We start from the raw sequence: 16,653 nt of genomic DNA on the forward strand, positions 1-16,653 counted from the left end.
AAATTTGATTGGCATCCATCCTGACTGTGGACACTATCAGATGCATATCTCCTGAGAGTATGTGCCCGACAGAAAACACAAACGCAATGTGTACGTAGCCATACAGGGGTATTCGCATCGCCAAGATCTTATGACAATTTGTATGTAACAACTAACTAACTGTCATTGTATGAGTGTTCGTAACCATGGATATCTAAGCTACTGCAATGCCCTGCACATGGGGGAAGCAACATAGCTAATCAGAAAAACTATACTACATTTATAATTGGAGGTATTTGCCAATTTTATTATTATTACACCTACTACATAATGGGATCTTGGAGATGGGAATGCCCCTTTAACTGTATAGTAAAGTGCAGCAGACTGTGCTGTCCAACATACAGGGCTTCTGCAAAGAAACAGTGGGTCCTTATAGTGGATGGATGTCATGGCATCTGTAAAGGAGTGGAGAAGCTGGCCATACCCCCCTTGAAGAAGTTATGGTTATATTATACATTGCCATGTTTTAAATGTTGTTTTATTTATTTTGTGACCTGCAACACTTGGTTAGCTGCAGTAAGGGTTAACTATTGGGGCCAGCCCATGTGGGGTAGGAGTTACATGGGCAAAAGGAACTCCGTTTTTATTGTTAGACAGATAGGAAAGAGTACTTGAGAAGTAAAGAACCTATGGTCCTGTTGCTTGCATACCTGCATTGCAACGGGTGTTTGTGTGAAAAGAGGGGAGACCATATATCGGATAGCACGTTCTGAAGGAAACAAGCACTAAATGGCAGTAAGATCCTTAACTCAGGCATGGGGGCCTAAAGCAAGTAATAAATGGAGGAAGGATTCCTTATCTCAAGCAATTGGTCTAAAGCAAACATTATCTATACTAGATAAGAAGCTAAAGTGTAGCCAGACCTGAGGGTCATAGAGGTAAAGATGGCCAGGTTGGGACATGAGTCCTCCTATGGGAAACTGAAAATGCAATGGCACAGCAAGGAGTGTGAGGCCCTCCTCAAATGCGCTTGGAGAATAGTAGTGAGGAGTCATAGCAATGCACCTCAGTCAGGTCCTGACAAATCAACTGGAAGTTGAGACTAGCTGTGAGGGGCCGTAGCAACAAACCTCAACCCTTATGGTCCTCATGTGGGAAGATGGAGATTCCCATAATGCTGGACTTATGTAACAAGTTTTTAGGATCAGCCTCTTGACAAGAGTGGACTTCAAGGAAGAGCAAGTTGAGTTTCAGCAAGCCCAATTTTCTTCTTAATTTGTAGATATGCCTTCGCTTTCCTTTTTCTTTCTACTGATTAAACATGCTTGCTTAGCCAAGACAAATATGGATGATGATAATTATAATCTTTAACTGGTAAAAAGTTTCATACATTTGGTATTTCACTTAAAAGGATACTTATGACATACTAATAAGTGTTGTATGCTTAATTATTTCTGGAACTCCAATAGATTTTAGTGCTTAGGGTTCTCCCAAGAGATGTGAGACCAATGTCTATCAGGCAACTATTGTATTCCTAGAGGACGTAGTGAAAATAACCCCTTATGGTATCTTATTGACACTATCAATAGAGCATACATGTCAAACTCTGGCCCGTGGGCTAAATCTGGCCCCCAGGGTGATTAGAATAATAAAATGTTATAGTTGGAGGGGACCGCAGGAGTCACCAAACCATCTCAGGCAGATGTCTCTCCAGCCTCTGAAGACTTCCATTGAAGGAGAACTCACCACCTCTTGTGGCAGCCTCTTCCACTCATTTATCACCCTCACTGTCAAAAAGTTTTTTTCTAATATCTAATCTGCATCTTCTCCCATTCACTTTCATCCCATTGCTTCTAGTCATTCTTTGTGCAAATGATAATAAAGCTGATCCCTCTACAATGTGACAGTCCTTGAGATATTTGTAGACAGCTATTAAGTCTCTTCTAAGTCTTCTATTTTGCAAGCTAAACATTCCCAAATCCTCTAACAGTTCCTCATAGGACATTGTATTATATTTGGCCCGCAGCACCAAAACCACCACCCCTATGTGGGGCCCATTATTCTGTATGGAGGACTATGTGGGGCCCATTATTCTGTACGGAGGGCTAGGGGGGGCCCATTATTCTGTATAGAGGACTATGTCGGGCCCATTGTACTGTATACTGGCTGGCCTGCGATTTTGTCCAAGTTTTTCATTTTGGCCTTTTGTGCGTTTGAGTTTGACATTACTGAAAAAGAGACTTGAAGTGAATCTGTCCAGAGGATTTGACCTCACTCTGTGTGACTGCAGACTTAAGAATCCCCCCAGTGCACACACTGATTCGCCGGTTTCAGACCCGTGACCGGAGAGTATGTATCTGTGAGTTATACATACCCCCGGCCAGTGGGCGCGTCCTCGCTCTCCATACACTTGTACAAGAGTGACTCCAGACTTATCTGTTTTGACCGGAAAACCTCTTTAATATACTAATGAGGCTAAAGAGCTATGGTAGATTCGAAGCCTTCGTCACTCCAGCTCTGTTGCCTGCCAGTGCCACTTCCTCCTGCTTGAAGTCACACAGCATAGAGACTGTCTATCAAGCAGGAAGAAGCAGTGCTGAGTAGGGAGCAGAATTGGAATGACAAAGGCTTCAGATCTACAAATAGCTCTTCAACTTCATTTGCATATTAATAGGGTACTAAAAGGGGTATTTTTACAGCTATTTCAATACTTAGTGGCTGCTCCTGGGTGCTGTAGCTCAGCACCTATTGAAAAGAATAGGGGCTGAGCTGCACTTATTCAACTTAATATGCTCAAAAATCCTGATTGAAGTCATGAGACACTGGTGGCAGGGATGACAGAGCACAAGCAGCAGTGTAGAACAAGCCTGAGATTTTCAATGTTAGGACAAAGCCCCACTATCAGTTTTTGGTCAGTATTCAGTCAGTATTTTTTCTCAGGAGTGGGAGCCAAAAGCAGGTGAGGAACAATCAGAGAAAAAGTATAATAGAAACGAGTCACCAATTCTGCATTTATCACCCACTCCTGGTTTTGGCTCCAACTCCTGAGAAAAAAATACTGACCGAATACTGATCAAATACTGATAGTGGGGCTGTGGCCTTATAGGGTAAAATTACTATTATATACTGCAGTATGACTAGATTAATACAGCAAGCATCTGAATAAGAAAAATCTACAAGAAGCAAAATGAACAAAAACCCTGCTGTAAATAAATAAAGAGCAAGTGCATTTAAATAAAATAGGGTTCTTAGTAACATTGTTTTTGATCAAAAATAGTATATAAGCCATCCCACCATCGATAAGGTGACCCCGTTCGGGACGGTCCTACACTGTCTAATATTAAAAACCTTACCATGTGTCAAAGGTGACTTCATGTTGTTATAACCCTCCTGTTAGTTTTTTCTATTTTGTGGTCACGTGACCTGCTGCCTATTTATTCCAGCTCCGCCCTCCTGGCTTTGCTGGACGTCAGTGTTACTTTGACTCTTAATCTAGCCAGGTGCTTTGTACCTATCTCTATAGTTTGCTTGGTCCTTGGACCTCTTAGTACTTTTTGTCTGTTTGTCTTTTTGCTCCGCTACAACTTCTGCTAGGAGGTGTCCAATTTTGTCCCAGTCCTTAGTACTTTTAGGGACCCCTCCCTTATATCTATAGGTCTGCGTTCAGACTAGCTGAGGACGAAGGCGGGTCTGTTCACAAGGAACAGGTCGCCCGCTGCATCGTAGGGAGTCAGCTTAGTCCTATTGTAGAGACAGTTTTCCTTTCTTTCCTTAGTTCTTGTAGCAGATCATAACAGTAAGTCCAGCCCAAAAACAAAAAAACTCTTAGGAAAGAAATCCTGAGATCAGCATGGTGTCTGTTCAGGAATTGGCTCAACGCCTGCAGGGATTGTCTCTTCAGGTGGCCGATCTCCAGCAACACTTGAGTAGCTGTCCTGGAGCACATTTTGTGGAACCAAAGGTAGGACTGCCTGATTTTTTTTATGGTAAACAACAAGATTTTTTTTTCCTTTAAAAATGCTTGTTTATTATATTTTCGTTTGAGACCCAGGTCCTCTGGAAATGAATCACAGCGCATTGGGTTTATCATGTCACTTTTGCGCAAGGAACCACAGGGATGGGCCTTTTCTCTCCAACCTAATGATCCGTGTTTTAGATCAGTGGAAGATTTTTTTTCTGCTATGGGGTTGCTGTATGACGATCCTGATCGAGTCTCATCTGCTGAGACAGAACTGAGATGTTTGAAGCAGGGGTCAGGTAATGTTGAAAATTATTGTACACACTTCAGAAGGCGTTAAAGTGTTTGTTTATTGCTGGTCTAAGTGAAACGGTTAAGGATCTGCTGATTGCTTTCCCTGCACCTGGAACTTTACAAGAAGCCATGCAATTAGCTATACGTGTGGACAGGAGACTGCGTGCCAGGGTTAATGAGGAAAAAACTCCTTCTATGGCAGCTCCTAGTCATCAGAGGGTCTGCTCGGACGACGGAGAACCGATGGAGATTGGGGCGATGTCACTCCGCTCTCAGGAAAAAGACCGCAGGTTTTCCAAGGGATTGAGTTTTTATTGTGGTAAATCTGACCATTTTGTTAAGAACTGTGAGCTTCGGTTAAACAAAGGAAAAAAAAAGGTCAGTTACGCCCGTATTGCTTGTTTAAACTCTAAGGGAGTATTTCTTTCAGGGAGTACCTCATTGCAGGAGGAGTTGATTGAGTTTCAGGTATTTGTGGATTGTGGTTTAACACTGAATGTGATTGATAAGGGATTTTTGGAAAAACTTAAATTAGAATCCAAACCTTTGTCATCTCCTATTTCTGTGGTTGCTGTTAATAACACTCCTTTGAAATGTATTACTCACAAGGTAGCTGAATTTCCCCTCACTATTAATGGTATCAACCAAGAGAATTTGGATTTGGTGGTATTGGATAATTTACCTTCTCCAGTAGTTTTAGGTTTGCCTTGGTTAAAACTGCACAATCCTTTACTAGACTGGTCTACTAATGAGATTAAGTCTTGGAGTCCTAAGTGTTATGATAAATGTTGTAACGGTCGAATTGCTGCTGTGGAAAAAGGGGAATTACCTGTACCCATTCAGGATTTTTGGAAGTTTTTTTCAGAGGAGGAGTCGCAAATTTTACCTCCTCATAGGGATTATGATTGCACCATTGAGTTTATTCCGGGAGCTACTCTTCCCAAGAGTCGTTTATTTAATCTGACTATCCCTGAAAGAAAGGCCTTGGAGGAATACATACAGGCGAGCTTGGCTGCTGGTCACATTAGACCTTCTAAGTCACCTGTGGCAGTTGGATTTTTTTTGTAAAAAAAAAGGACGACGGTTTACGTCCATGTCTGGACTTTCGCGAAATTAATAAAATTACCGTACACAATTCCTACCCACTGCCGTTAATTCCTGACTTGTTTAACCAGTTAGTAGGGGCCAAGTGGTTCTCTAAAATTGATCTCCGGGGGGCATACAATTTGTTGCGAATGAAGGAGGGTGATGAATGGAAAACTGCTTTTAACACTCCGGTGGGTCATTTTGAGAATCTGGTTATGCTTTTTGGTCTTACCAATGCGCCAGCATTTTTTCAGAACCTTATTAATGACATCCTGAGACCTTTGATTGGTAAGAATGTGGTTGTGTATTTGGATGACATTTTGATTTATTCGCCGGATCTGGAGTCTCATTGGCAGAGCGTACGTGAGGTATTGCAGTTATTAAGTGACAATTCACTTTTTGCTAAGCTGGAGAAATGCGAGTTCGCGGTGCAGAGGATTAGTTTTTTGGGCTACATTATCTCCAGCGAGGGCTTTGAGATGGACCCGGTGAAGGTTCAGGCTGTGCAGGAATGGCCTAGGCCTATTGGTTTGAAATCGATTCAGAAATTTTTGGGTTTCGCCAATTATTACAGAAAATTCATTAAGAATTTTTCTATAATTGTTAAGCTGCTGACTGATCTCACCAGGAAAGGTGCGAATACGGTCCAATGGATTACTGAGGCCATTGAAGCTTTTGTGTATCTCAAGGAGAGGTTCAGTTCTGCCCCCATCCTTATGCAGCCTAATAAGACCAAGCTTTTTTTGATCGAGGTTGATGCTTCTTCGTTGGGGGTCGGTGCGGTTTTGTCGCAAGAGAACAAGGATGGATAATCCCTGTGCCTTTTTTTCGAAAAAAATTTCTGAAACCGAACTTAATTACGATGTTGGTAATCGGGAATTGCTGGCTATTAAACTTGCATTTGGACATTGGCGTCATTTCTTGGAAGGTGCTAAATTTCCCATTCAGGTTTTCACTGTTCATAAGAATCTGATCTATCTAGATGCTGCCAAGCGCTTGAATGCCCGTCAGGCTAGGTGGGCACTTTTTTTTTTGTGGTTTAATTTTTCTGTTACTTACATCCCGGGTACTAAGAATGTTAAAGCCGATGCTTTAACTCGCAGCTTTTCTCCCATGGTTGGTACCGAGGAGGAGGAGAGCATTTTATAGGAAGGAGTTGTGATAGCAGCATTGGACTCCGTTTTGGAAGATGGGATTCTGAAAGCCCAGGAGGATGCCCCGTCTAACACTCCCCATGGGAGGTTGTTTGTGCCTAGAACCTTTAGGAGAGATTTGTTTGTTGAGTATCATGAGTCTCGGTTGGCAGGTCATCCAGGAATTTCTGAGACTAAGAGACTTGTAGGTCGCAGTTTTTGGTCGCCTGGGTGGCAGAAGGAAGTCATTAAGTGGGTGCATCAATGTACTGTGTGTGCTAGATCAAAGGCTTCACATGCTCCTGCTGCGGGGTTTCTTTGCCCTCTGGAGGTTCCTAGTGCACCTTGAACGCATCTTGCAATGGATTTTATTACTGACCTTCCTGTGTCCGAGGGTTTCACTGTCATCTGGGTGGTCGTGGACCGTTTTAGCAAGATGTGTCACTTGGTTCCTTTCATTAAACTACCCTGCGCTAAGACACTCGCTAAGGCTTTTGTTAAGGAGATTGTCAGGCTCCATGGTGTTCCCACCGACATTGTTTCTGATAGGGGACCCCAGTTTGTGGCTTGTTTTTGGCGTTCCTTTTGTGACAGGTTGGGAGTCCATTTGTCATTTTCGTCTGGTCATCATCCTGAGTCTAATGGACAGACAGAAAGAAAGGACCAGGATGTTGAACAGTTTTTGCGTTGTTTTGTGGCAGACAATCAAGAGGGGTGGTCTGAGTTTCTGCCACTTGCTGAATTTGCTCTTAACAACCATTCATCCTCTTCTGCTGGGTGTTCGCCGTTTTTTTGTTGTACTGGGAGACATCCGTCGTTTGGTTCGTTCTCCAAATTGGTGTCGGCTGTGCCGGAGGAGGAGAATTTTTCCGGTGATTTGGAGAGAGTTTGGACTGATGTACGTTGTAACCTTCAAGAGGCTAACAAAAAGTCTAAGAAGTATTTTAACAGGAAACGTCAAGAGGTTTTGTTTACGGTTGGTGACATGGTTTGGTTGTCCTCAAAGAATCTGCGGTTGAGGATTCCTTCTAAGAAATTGGGTCCGAAGTTTGTGGGACCATTTAAGGTGCTTCAGGTAGTGAACCAGTCTGCTGTTAGGTTGGAGGTTCCCACCTCCTGGAAGATTAATCCGGTGTTTCATGTTTCCTTGTTGAAAAAAGCTGATGCATTGGATAGGGATGCCACTGTCACAGTTCCTCCGGTGGTGGAAGACGGTGAATATGAAATTTCTCATATCCTGAATTCCAGAAGGCATAGAGGGAGATTGCAGTATCTCGTCGCTTGGAAAGGTTTCGGTCCTGAGGATAACTCCTGGGTAAGGGCGGATGATGTCTCTGCTCCTAGACTTATCAGAGCGTTTCACAGGAGGTTTCCTGATAGGCCTGGGCCTGGAGGATCCTCATAGAAGAGGGGGTACTGTTAGAACCCTCCTGTTAGTTTTTTTCTATTTTGTGGTCACGTGACCTGCTGCCTATTTATTCCAGCTCCGCCCTCCTGGCTTTGCTGGACTTCAGTGTTACTTTGACTCTTAATCTAGCCAGGTGCTTTGTACCTATCTCTATAGTTTGCTTGGTCCTTGGACCTCTTAGTACTTTTTGTCTGTTTGTCTTTTTGCTCCGCTACAACTTCTGCTAGGAGGTGTCCAATTTTGTCCCATTCCTTAGTACTTTTAGGGACCCCTCCCTTATATCTATAGGTCTGCGTTCAGACTAGCTGAGGACGAAGGCGAGTCTGTTCACAAGGAACAGGTCGCCCGCTGCATCGTAGGGAATCCGCTTAGTCCTATTGTAGGGACAGTTTTCCTTTCTTTCCTTAGTTCTTGTAGCAGATCATAACACATGTTATGCGTTATATACTTTGTATTGAAAATGTTCCCTTTAAGAAGCCCTACTAAGCAGATCAATCTTGGGGTCCTGGCCCCACATAACAATGTCACTATCTAGAGTGTAATGTCATGATGACCTCATGTGTTTGGCTATAGAACATTTTTGTATTATTATGTTGCTTGGTGTTCCCCTGCTTTTTCTTCCTCACCTTTACGTCCTCTGTTTTCTTCAATCTTTGAAGCAATCATTGGCTTAGAAAGCATATAGAAAGACAGTCTAAACACACATCTTTTGACAGCTCATAATTAGTCTGTGGATGTAGATAAATGAGTGACACCCATGGAGGAGACCCAGACAAGGTGAGGTTGCTTCTAAGTATTTGAGAGGTGGAAGTAAGAGCTGAGGAGCCATAACAAAGGTATGTGAACAAAAATAAATGAATACCTAAACTTTGCGGTCAACATAATTACTCTATGATGCTATTGTCACTGCTCTCACACAAAAAGCCAAAGGCAAGAAACCAGTCCCCTCCTTATATGCCGTAGACACATACACATAGAGCTGACAGGGCATTTCTAGCACTTAGAGAGAGAGCTTAGCTCAGTCGCGTGGGGGATTCTCCAATGAATGGAAGGCGTTGTGCAGGGGGAGATAGGGATTAGCACCTGTCGGGCTTGTATGGTGATGGAGGTGATTTATTCTGTAATGTTTCACCTGCTCTTTTATACCTTGGTGTACAGATAAACTTTCTCATTTATCCTATAGAAAAACACTTAGAGAAATCCAAGGGTTGTCTCACAAGGACTACCCCTCTCTAGATGTCCTATTAGACTATGTGCTTGTCAGTAGAAGACGGAGACCTTTTAGTCAGGATACCTCTATGAGCCCGAACGTAAAGACAATGTATAACTTTTTATAACCGACATCTATACATTACATGGACCATTACTGCTGGCAAAAATGCTAGGACCCCTATTCCAAAAGGGATATCACTAGTGTGAACTGAACTTTATAAATGTAAGGTAATATTACAATTTAAAGGGAATCGGTCAGAATTTTTTTTCTAGGTAATTTAAGATCAGCATGATGTAGAAGCTGAGAGCCTGATTCCAGTGATTCCCTTTAATCTGATGTATACTTTTTAAATCCCTATACACTGAAAGTACAGAGGCAATCAAACTTAAATATGGATTAGTATAAATCCATACTCCAAATCATGCTGCTCTCTATGGCACCTCAGGGTGTCTCTGTATGCCACACAATACCATCAATAAAATGGCTTATATTGTAAGGCCATATTCACACGTTCAGTATTTGGTTAGTATTTTACATCAGTATTTGTAAGCCAAAACCAGGAGTGGGTGATAAATACAGAAGTGGTGACGTGTTTCTATTATACATTTCCTCTGAATGTTCCAATCCTGGCTTTGGCTTACAAATACTGATGTAAAATACTGACCAAATACTGAACGTGTGATCGTGGCCTAACATGCAGTGTTCTTTCTCTCGGGGCTTGTGCACATGACTGATTATATCGGACGAGTGCTATCTGTGGTTTTCACACATGGGACTCGTACTTATATTATTCTATATGGCGGTGCACACACACGTTCAATGTTTTCCTCAGACCAAGTGGTCCGAGGAAAAAAAGTTGACATGTTCTATTTTGACCTGAGTGTCAGATCAAAATCAGCAATGCAAGTCTATTCGGCGGTGGAAAACATATAAGTGGGGTCCAATTTTCACGGGCTGACTTAATACACAAGATAAAGAAACCTTTTTTTTCCTCCGCCTCCGAGAAAAACTGATCAAACTATGATAAAACTCTGATCAAACTCTAATCAAACTCTGATCAAACTCTGATCAGGGTCTGATCAGCATAACCAGACCATTTTTCTCAGATGAAGAGAAGACAGTTATGTGCACCTACTTTTACGGATACTAAAGGAATCTGTGAAAGAAAACCTCTATGAATTTTTTTTATAAACAGGAATGGCACATTGTGAATAATTATGTATCAGTAAAAGTCTTACCACAGGATTAGAAGTATGCTTCTGCTCTTTTATTTGGGGCATCATCATATACACTTACCACCACTAGCAGTAGTATAACATCAAGCTTGTGGACCCCGATGCAAAATCTCCAACAGGGCCCTGAAATATAACAGGTCTTTTATAGTATAGATATTGATTACTGCCAGGTACAACCGGGACACATTTGAGATGGACAGCAACGAACTGTAAGTTGTAAAGGACTTCAGCCTCCTCGGATCAATGATCCCTCAGGATGCAGAGATGACACCGGAAGTCAATAGGAGAATAGCTATGGGCAAATTGACAATGCAGTCACTGGACAAGGTCTTCAAATCAAGGAATATTTCACTTGCTACGAAGACACGGCTCATGCATAGTCTGGTCTTTTCTATAGTCACATATGGATGCGAAACCTGGATAATAAAGAAACAAGACATAAGAAGAATCAATGCCTTCGAAATGTGGTGCTGGTGTTCGAAATGTGGTGTTATTAATACCATGGATGGCAAGAAGAACAAACGAATCAATTTTGGAACAAATCAAACCAAACTTGTCACTTTAAGCGAGGATTACCAAGCTACAATTTGCCTACCTTGGACACATCATTGTATGTCTTGCATAGTAATGCCTGCTGCGGTCTCTTGCTAATTGCTTATTCAAGCAGGCAAACTGGTCCTACATCCCAGCACACACTTCCAATATATCCAAATCTGGCTTAAAGAGAGCATGTGTGCTGGGGCACTTGTGAAATTTATTCTATGTCCAAAATATTCAAAGTGTCTCGCCAGATAAACGTGACACGTGGACAGAGCAGGAGACAGGTCAGCTATGCCAGATATTCAAACAAACATGCTCCTTGTTCAGTTGCACAACAACATCTAATTTCCATATCTCTTTGCTTCATATATGTTCTAACTGCTGTTTCCTTTCATCTCTACCACCCTTTCACATATTCTACAGTCTCTCTCCATCGGTCCCTCTCTCCTCTCCTCTCCCATGTACAACACTGAGGCCTTACTGACTTTTCTCAATCATTCCAAACCATCCACTACCACATACAGCGCACAAAACGCTCACACAAATCATTGAACCATCTGCTCTTTCCCTTCTGTCTCCTCCTCCCAACCCTGGGCCTCCATACACTTGTATATACTGTATAACTCTCATCCTGCTGCACAGAGAAGCCCTGCCAATCTTATAAACATTTGTTGCTCGCCTTCTCCTGTCTCTTTTAATTGTATCCTTTGCAACTCACGCTCAGCGTGCAATAAACTCTTCTGCATCCAAGACTTTTTCCTTTCAAATTCCCTTAACCTTCTGACTATGACTGAAACATGGATCTAGCAGTCTGACACCACTGCCACAGCTGCTCTCTCGTATGACAGGATACAATTTTCACATATCCCCAGACCTGAGAGCAGGCAAGGTGGAGGTGTTGGTTTTCTCCTTTCATCACAATGTGCTTTCCAGGTCATCCACCCGGTTCCCTCACTTATGTTTCCTTCCTTCGAAGTCCACATCATTAGACTCTTCAAACCCTTATTCCTGAGAGTGGTGGTTATGTATTGCCCTCCAGGCTCCTCCCATCAGTTTCTGGATCACTCTGCCACCTGGCTTCCACAATTCCTATCCTGTGATATTCCCACTCTCATCATGGGGGATTTTAACATACCCATTGATAAGCCGCTTTCCCCATCTGCCTCTCATCTTCTTTCTCTAACCGCCTCGTTCGGCCTCTCACAGCTTACTAACTCTCCTACACATGAAGATGGAAATACTCTGGACCTGGTCTTCTCATGACCCTGCTCGCTGCATGACTTTACTAACTCCCCTCTACCACACTCTGACCACAACCTTATTTCCTTCTCTGTAAAGAACTGTCTCCTCACCTGGGACACCCCCACTTACCATACACACATAAATCTACATGCCATCAATAACCAGCAGCTTATGAACAATCTACAGTCATCTTTAGCATCCATCTTCCCCATCTCCTGTCCAGACTTAGCATTGTCACACTACAATAATACACTGCAGACTGCAGACCTGGCACACGATGCCAACGCGTTTTCTCCAGCACTGCTCAAGGTGCGCTGAGCATCTGTGGAGAAAATCACTTTCAGCAGAAGACTTCATCCACTATAAGTTCATGCTCAAAACTTATAACTCTGCTCTCCATCTGGCTAAACAAGTCTACTTTACCACCCTCATCACATCTCTAGCCAACAATCCTAAATGACTCTTTGAAACCTTCCACTCCCTCCTGAGCCCTAAAGTACATGTAACACGGGTACTTTAGATTCAGCGACGCAGAAACATAGAGCAGCCAATACAGGGTTAATAAACAGGGGAAGTTTATAATAACAGGGTAAATCTCCACGCAGGGAGTATCAGGGGGAAAATATGGGGGAAAACAAGGAAAGTAGCAGGTAAAAGTCTTTAACTGACAGTTCACAGTTTAACTAGATATAGCAGAGTCGAACCGGTTGTAAACGACAGTTTTTACACTTAGCTGACTCTTTTCCTCCACAAGGCAGTTGCCAGCTGGGGCCGGTGTTGATTTCTTCAGGCTTCCCCGCCCAAACAATGCTGCGTCTTCTGGCGGCAGCGCGCGGTTTCCCGTTTTACCCGCTGAGCCCCTAGTCCATAACAAGGCACCTCGCATGCCCGGCTCCACCGACCCCGCGTCTCTACTCTAGTCGGCTTGACTCTTCCGGTCCACTGCACTCGGCTCTTGCTCCCAGTCCTGGAGCCAGGAGCCTGGACCTTCTCACACTGCTCTGCTGAGCAGGACCCAGCTCCGCTTTCCCGCGCAAAATGTCCTCGTCTCTTCCCCTCTCTACCCACGTCACCAGTCTCCCGGTCACCTGACCTCCCAGCTCTCACTCTGGACACGCCCCCAGCTTCTCAGTCACCTGACTCCTGTGCTCGCAGTCTGTCTTCCCCCTGCAGCCAGAGGCACGGCCCCGGAAGTTCCGGATCCCTTGCTGGGAAAGTACTTACACCCCGGTCTTCCCCCTTACATACAGACCCCCATTACCAACCTAAGCACTGACGATCTGCCACTTACAGCTGCTTCTCACAAAATTAGAATATCATCAAAAAGTTAATTTATTTCAGTTCAATACAAAAAGTGAAACTCATATAAAGTCATTACAAACAGAGTGATCTATTTCAAGTGTTTATTTCTGTTAGGCTGTGTGCCCACTATGCGTTTTTTAAGCGTTTCCGCAGCGGCAATTCCGCCACAGAAACACTTAAAAAACGCTTGGTAGAAGGTCTGCTATGTTCCCCAATGATAATCCACACGTGCTGTGCACACGCTGCAGAAATTTCCGCTGCGGATTATCATTGCGGAAAAATCCGCAGCACTACCAATTACTTTGTGTAATCGCGGCGTTTTCGCCGCCATTGACTTGCATTGAATCACTTAATATCCGCATGACTACATGTGCACATGTGGATATTAAGCGATTCAATGTGCGGATGGTACCCGGGTCTGGAGAAGAGGAGACTCTCCTCCAGACCCAGGTACCATAGTAACTGTAAAAAAAAAAAGAATTTAAAATAAAAAAATACATTATACTCACCTTCTGATGGCCCCCGGTCTCCATAGCGATGCGTCCTGGCTTCCTGGTGGCTCGCGATGGTCTAAAAGGACCTTCCATAACGTCATTTAGGCATGTGACAGGTCACGTGACCGCTGACGTCAGCGTTCGCGCGACCTGTCAGATGACTAAATGACGTCATAGAAGGTCCTTTTAGACCACCGCGAGCCGTCCAACACACCGGACGCACCGGAGGAGACCGGGGGCCATTGGAAGGTGAGTATAATGTTTATTTTTTATTTTCTACCATTCTTTTTCTATAACTTGGTCACACTATATAAATCCATGCCGGTTGCATGTCCCTGGCAGGAAAAACGCATGTAAAACCCGCATGCGTTTTTTCTGCCAGTGAGATGCAAAAACTCTCAGGAAAAATCCGGAGCATTTCTGCATCGTGGGCACATAGCCTTAATGTTGATGATTATGGCTTACAGCCAATGAAAACACAAAACTCATTATCTCAGTAAATTAGAATACTTTATAACAGCTTGAAAAATGATTTTAAAATCCTAAATGTTGGCCTACTGAAATGTATATTCAGTAAATGCACTCAATACTTGGTCGGGACTCCTTTTACATCAATTACTGCATCAATGCGGCGTGGCATGAAGGCGATCAGCCTGTGGCACTGCTGAGGTGTTATGGAAGCCCAGGTTGCTTTGATAGCAGCCTTCAGCTCGTCTGCATTGTTGGGTCTGGTGTCTCTCATCTTCCTCTTGACAATAACCCATAGATTCTCTCTGGGGTTAAGTCAGGTGAGTTTGCTGGCCAATCAAGCACAGTGATACTGTTGTTTTTAAACCAGGTATTGGTACTTTTGGCAGTGTGGACAGGTGCCAAGTCCTGCTGGAGAATGAAATTTCCATCTCCAAAAAGCTTGTCGGCAGAGGGAAGCATGAAGTGCTCTAAAATTTCCTGGTAGACGGCTGCACTCATTTTGGTCTTGATAAAACACAGTGGACCTACACCAGCAGATGACATGGCTCCCCAAACCATCACTGATTGTGGAAACTTCACACTAGACCTCAAGCAGCTTGGATTGTGGCCTCTCCACTCTTCCTCCAGACTCTGGGACCTTGATTTCCAAATGAAATGCAAAATTTACTTTCATCTGAAAACAACACCTTGGACCACTGAGCAACAGTCCAGATCTTTTTCTCCTTGGCCCAGGTAAAACGCTTATGGCGATGTCTGTTGGTCGTGAGTGGCCTGACACAAGGAATGTAACAAAGAAAATGACGGCACTTCCACTACAAAAACTAGGTGTGAACAGGTGCTTACTAAGAGCAGCTACCTCCATATATAATGAACAAATAAAGTAGCACACTGTAACACTGAGTATATAGATATGAAATATGAAATATGAATAGCTTAACTGCTGTAGAAAATAGAAATAAATGAAAAATTTTTTTTTCATTTATTTCTATTTTCTACAGCAGTTAAGCTATTCATATTTCATATTTCATATCTATATACTCAGTGTTACAGTGTGCTACTTTATTTGTTCATGACACAATGAATGTGACACTTGTAGCCCATGTCCTGAATAAGTCTGTGTGTGGTGGCTTTTGAAGCAATGACTCTAGCAGCAGTCCACTCCTTGTGAATCTCCCCCAAATTTTTGAATGGCCTTTTCTTAACAATTCTTTTAAGGCTGCAGTTATCTCGGTTGCTTGTGCACCTTTTTCTACCAACCACACTTTTTCCTTCCACTCAACTTTCCATTAATATGCTTGGATATAGAACTCTGTGAACAGCCAGCTTCTTTAGCAATGACTTTTTGTGGCTTACCCTCCTCGTGGAGTGTGTCAATGTCTGCCTTGTGGAGATCTGTCAAGTCAGCAGTCTTCCCCATGATTGTGGAGCCTACTGAAACAGACTAACGGACCTTTTTAAACACTTCGGAAGTCTTTGCATGTGTTTTTTGTTAATTATTCTAATTTACTGAGATAATGACTTTTGTCTTTTCATTGGCTGTAAGCCATAATCATCAACATTAACAGAAATAAACACTTGAAGTAGATCACTCTATTTGTAATGACTCTATATAATATATAAGTTTCACTTTTTGTATTGAAGAACTGAAATAACTTAACTTTTTGATGATATTCTAATTTTGTGAGAAGCTCCTATATATCCTGCAAAAAATCAATCTTATCCGTCAAGACGTTTTTGCACAATCCCCTCAGAGTTTGGATCCCCTTCCCTCCCGCACCTCAAGTTCATTTTCCATCTTTGAACCTGTCACAGAAGAAGAAGTGACCAGACTACTCGCTTCTTCTCGCCCTAAAACCTGCAACAGTGACCCTATTCCCTCACATCTCTTTCAGTCCCTTTCCCCAGCTGGCACTACCCACCTAACTAAAATATTTAACCTCTCTCTTTTTTCAGGTATCTTTCCCTCTTCATTCAAACATGGCATCATAACCCCTTTACTTAAAAAGCCATCCCTGGACCAGAACTGTGCTGCTAATTACAGACCGGTCTCTAATCTTCCTTTCATCTCTAAGCTCCTGGAACGTTTGGTCCACTCCCATCTCATCTGCTGAGTCTCAGATAACACTCTTCTCGACCCTTTACAATCTGGTTTCCGCTCTTCACACTCTACTAAAACTGACCTCACTAAAGTCTCTAATGACCTGTTAACAGCTAAATCAAATGGTCACTACTCCTTGCTGTTTCTCCTGGATCTCTCTGCAGCATTTGACACTGTGGATCACCAGTTCCACCTCACTA

Source organism: Phyllobates terribilis, unplaced genomic scaffold (assembly GCF_046119375.1).
Source record: "Phyllobates terribilis strain yellow unplaced genomic scaffold, ASM4611937v1 Scaffold_2__4_contigs__length_985480577, whole genome shotgun sequence".
In the NCBI taxonomy this organism is placed as follows: Eukaryota; Metazoa; Chordata; class Amphibia; order Anura; family Dendrobatidae; genus Phyllobates; species Phyllobates terribilis.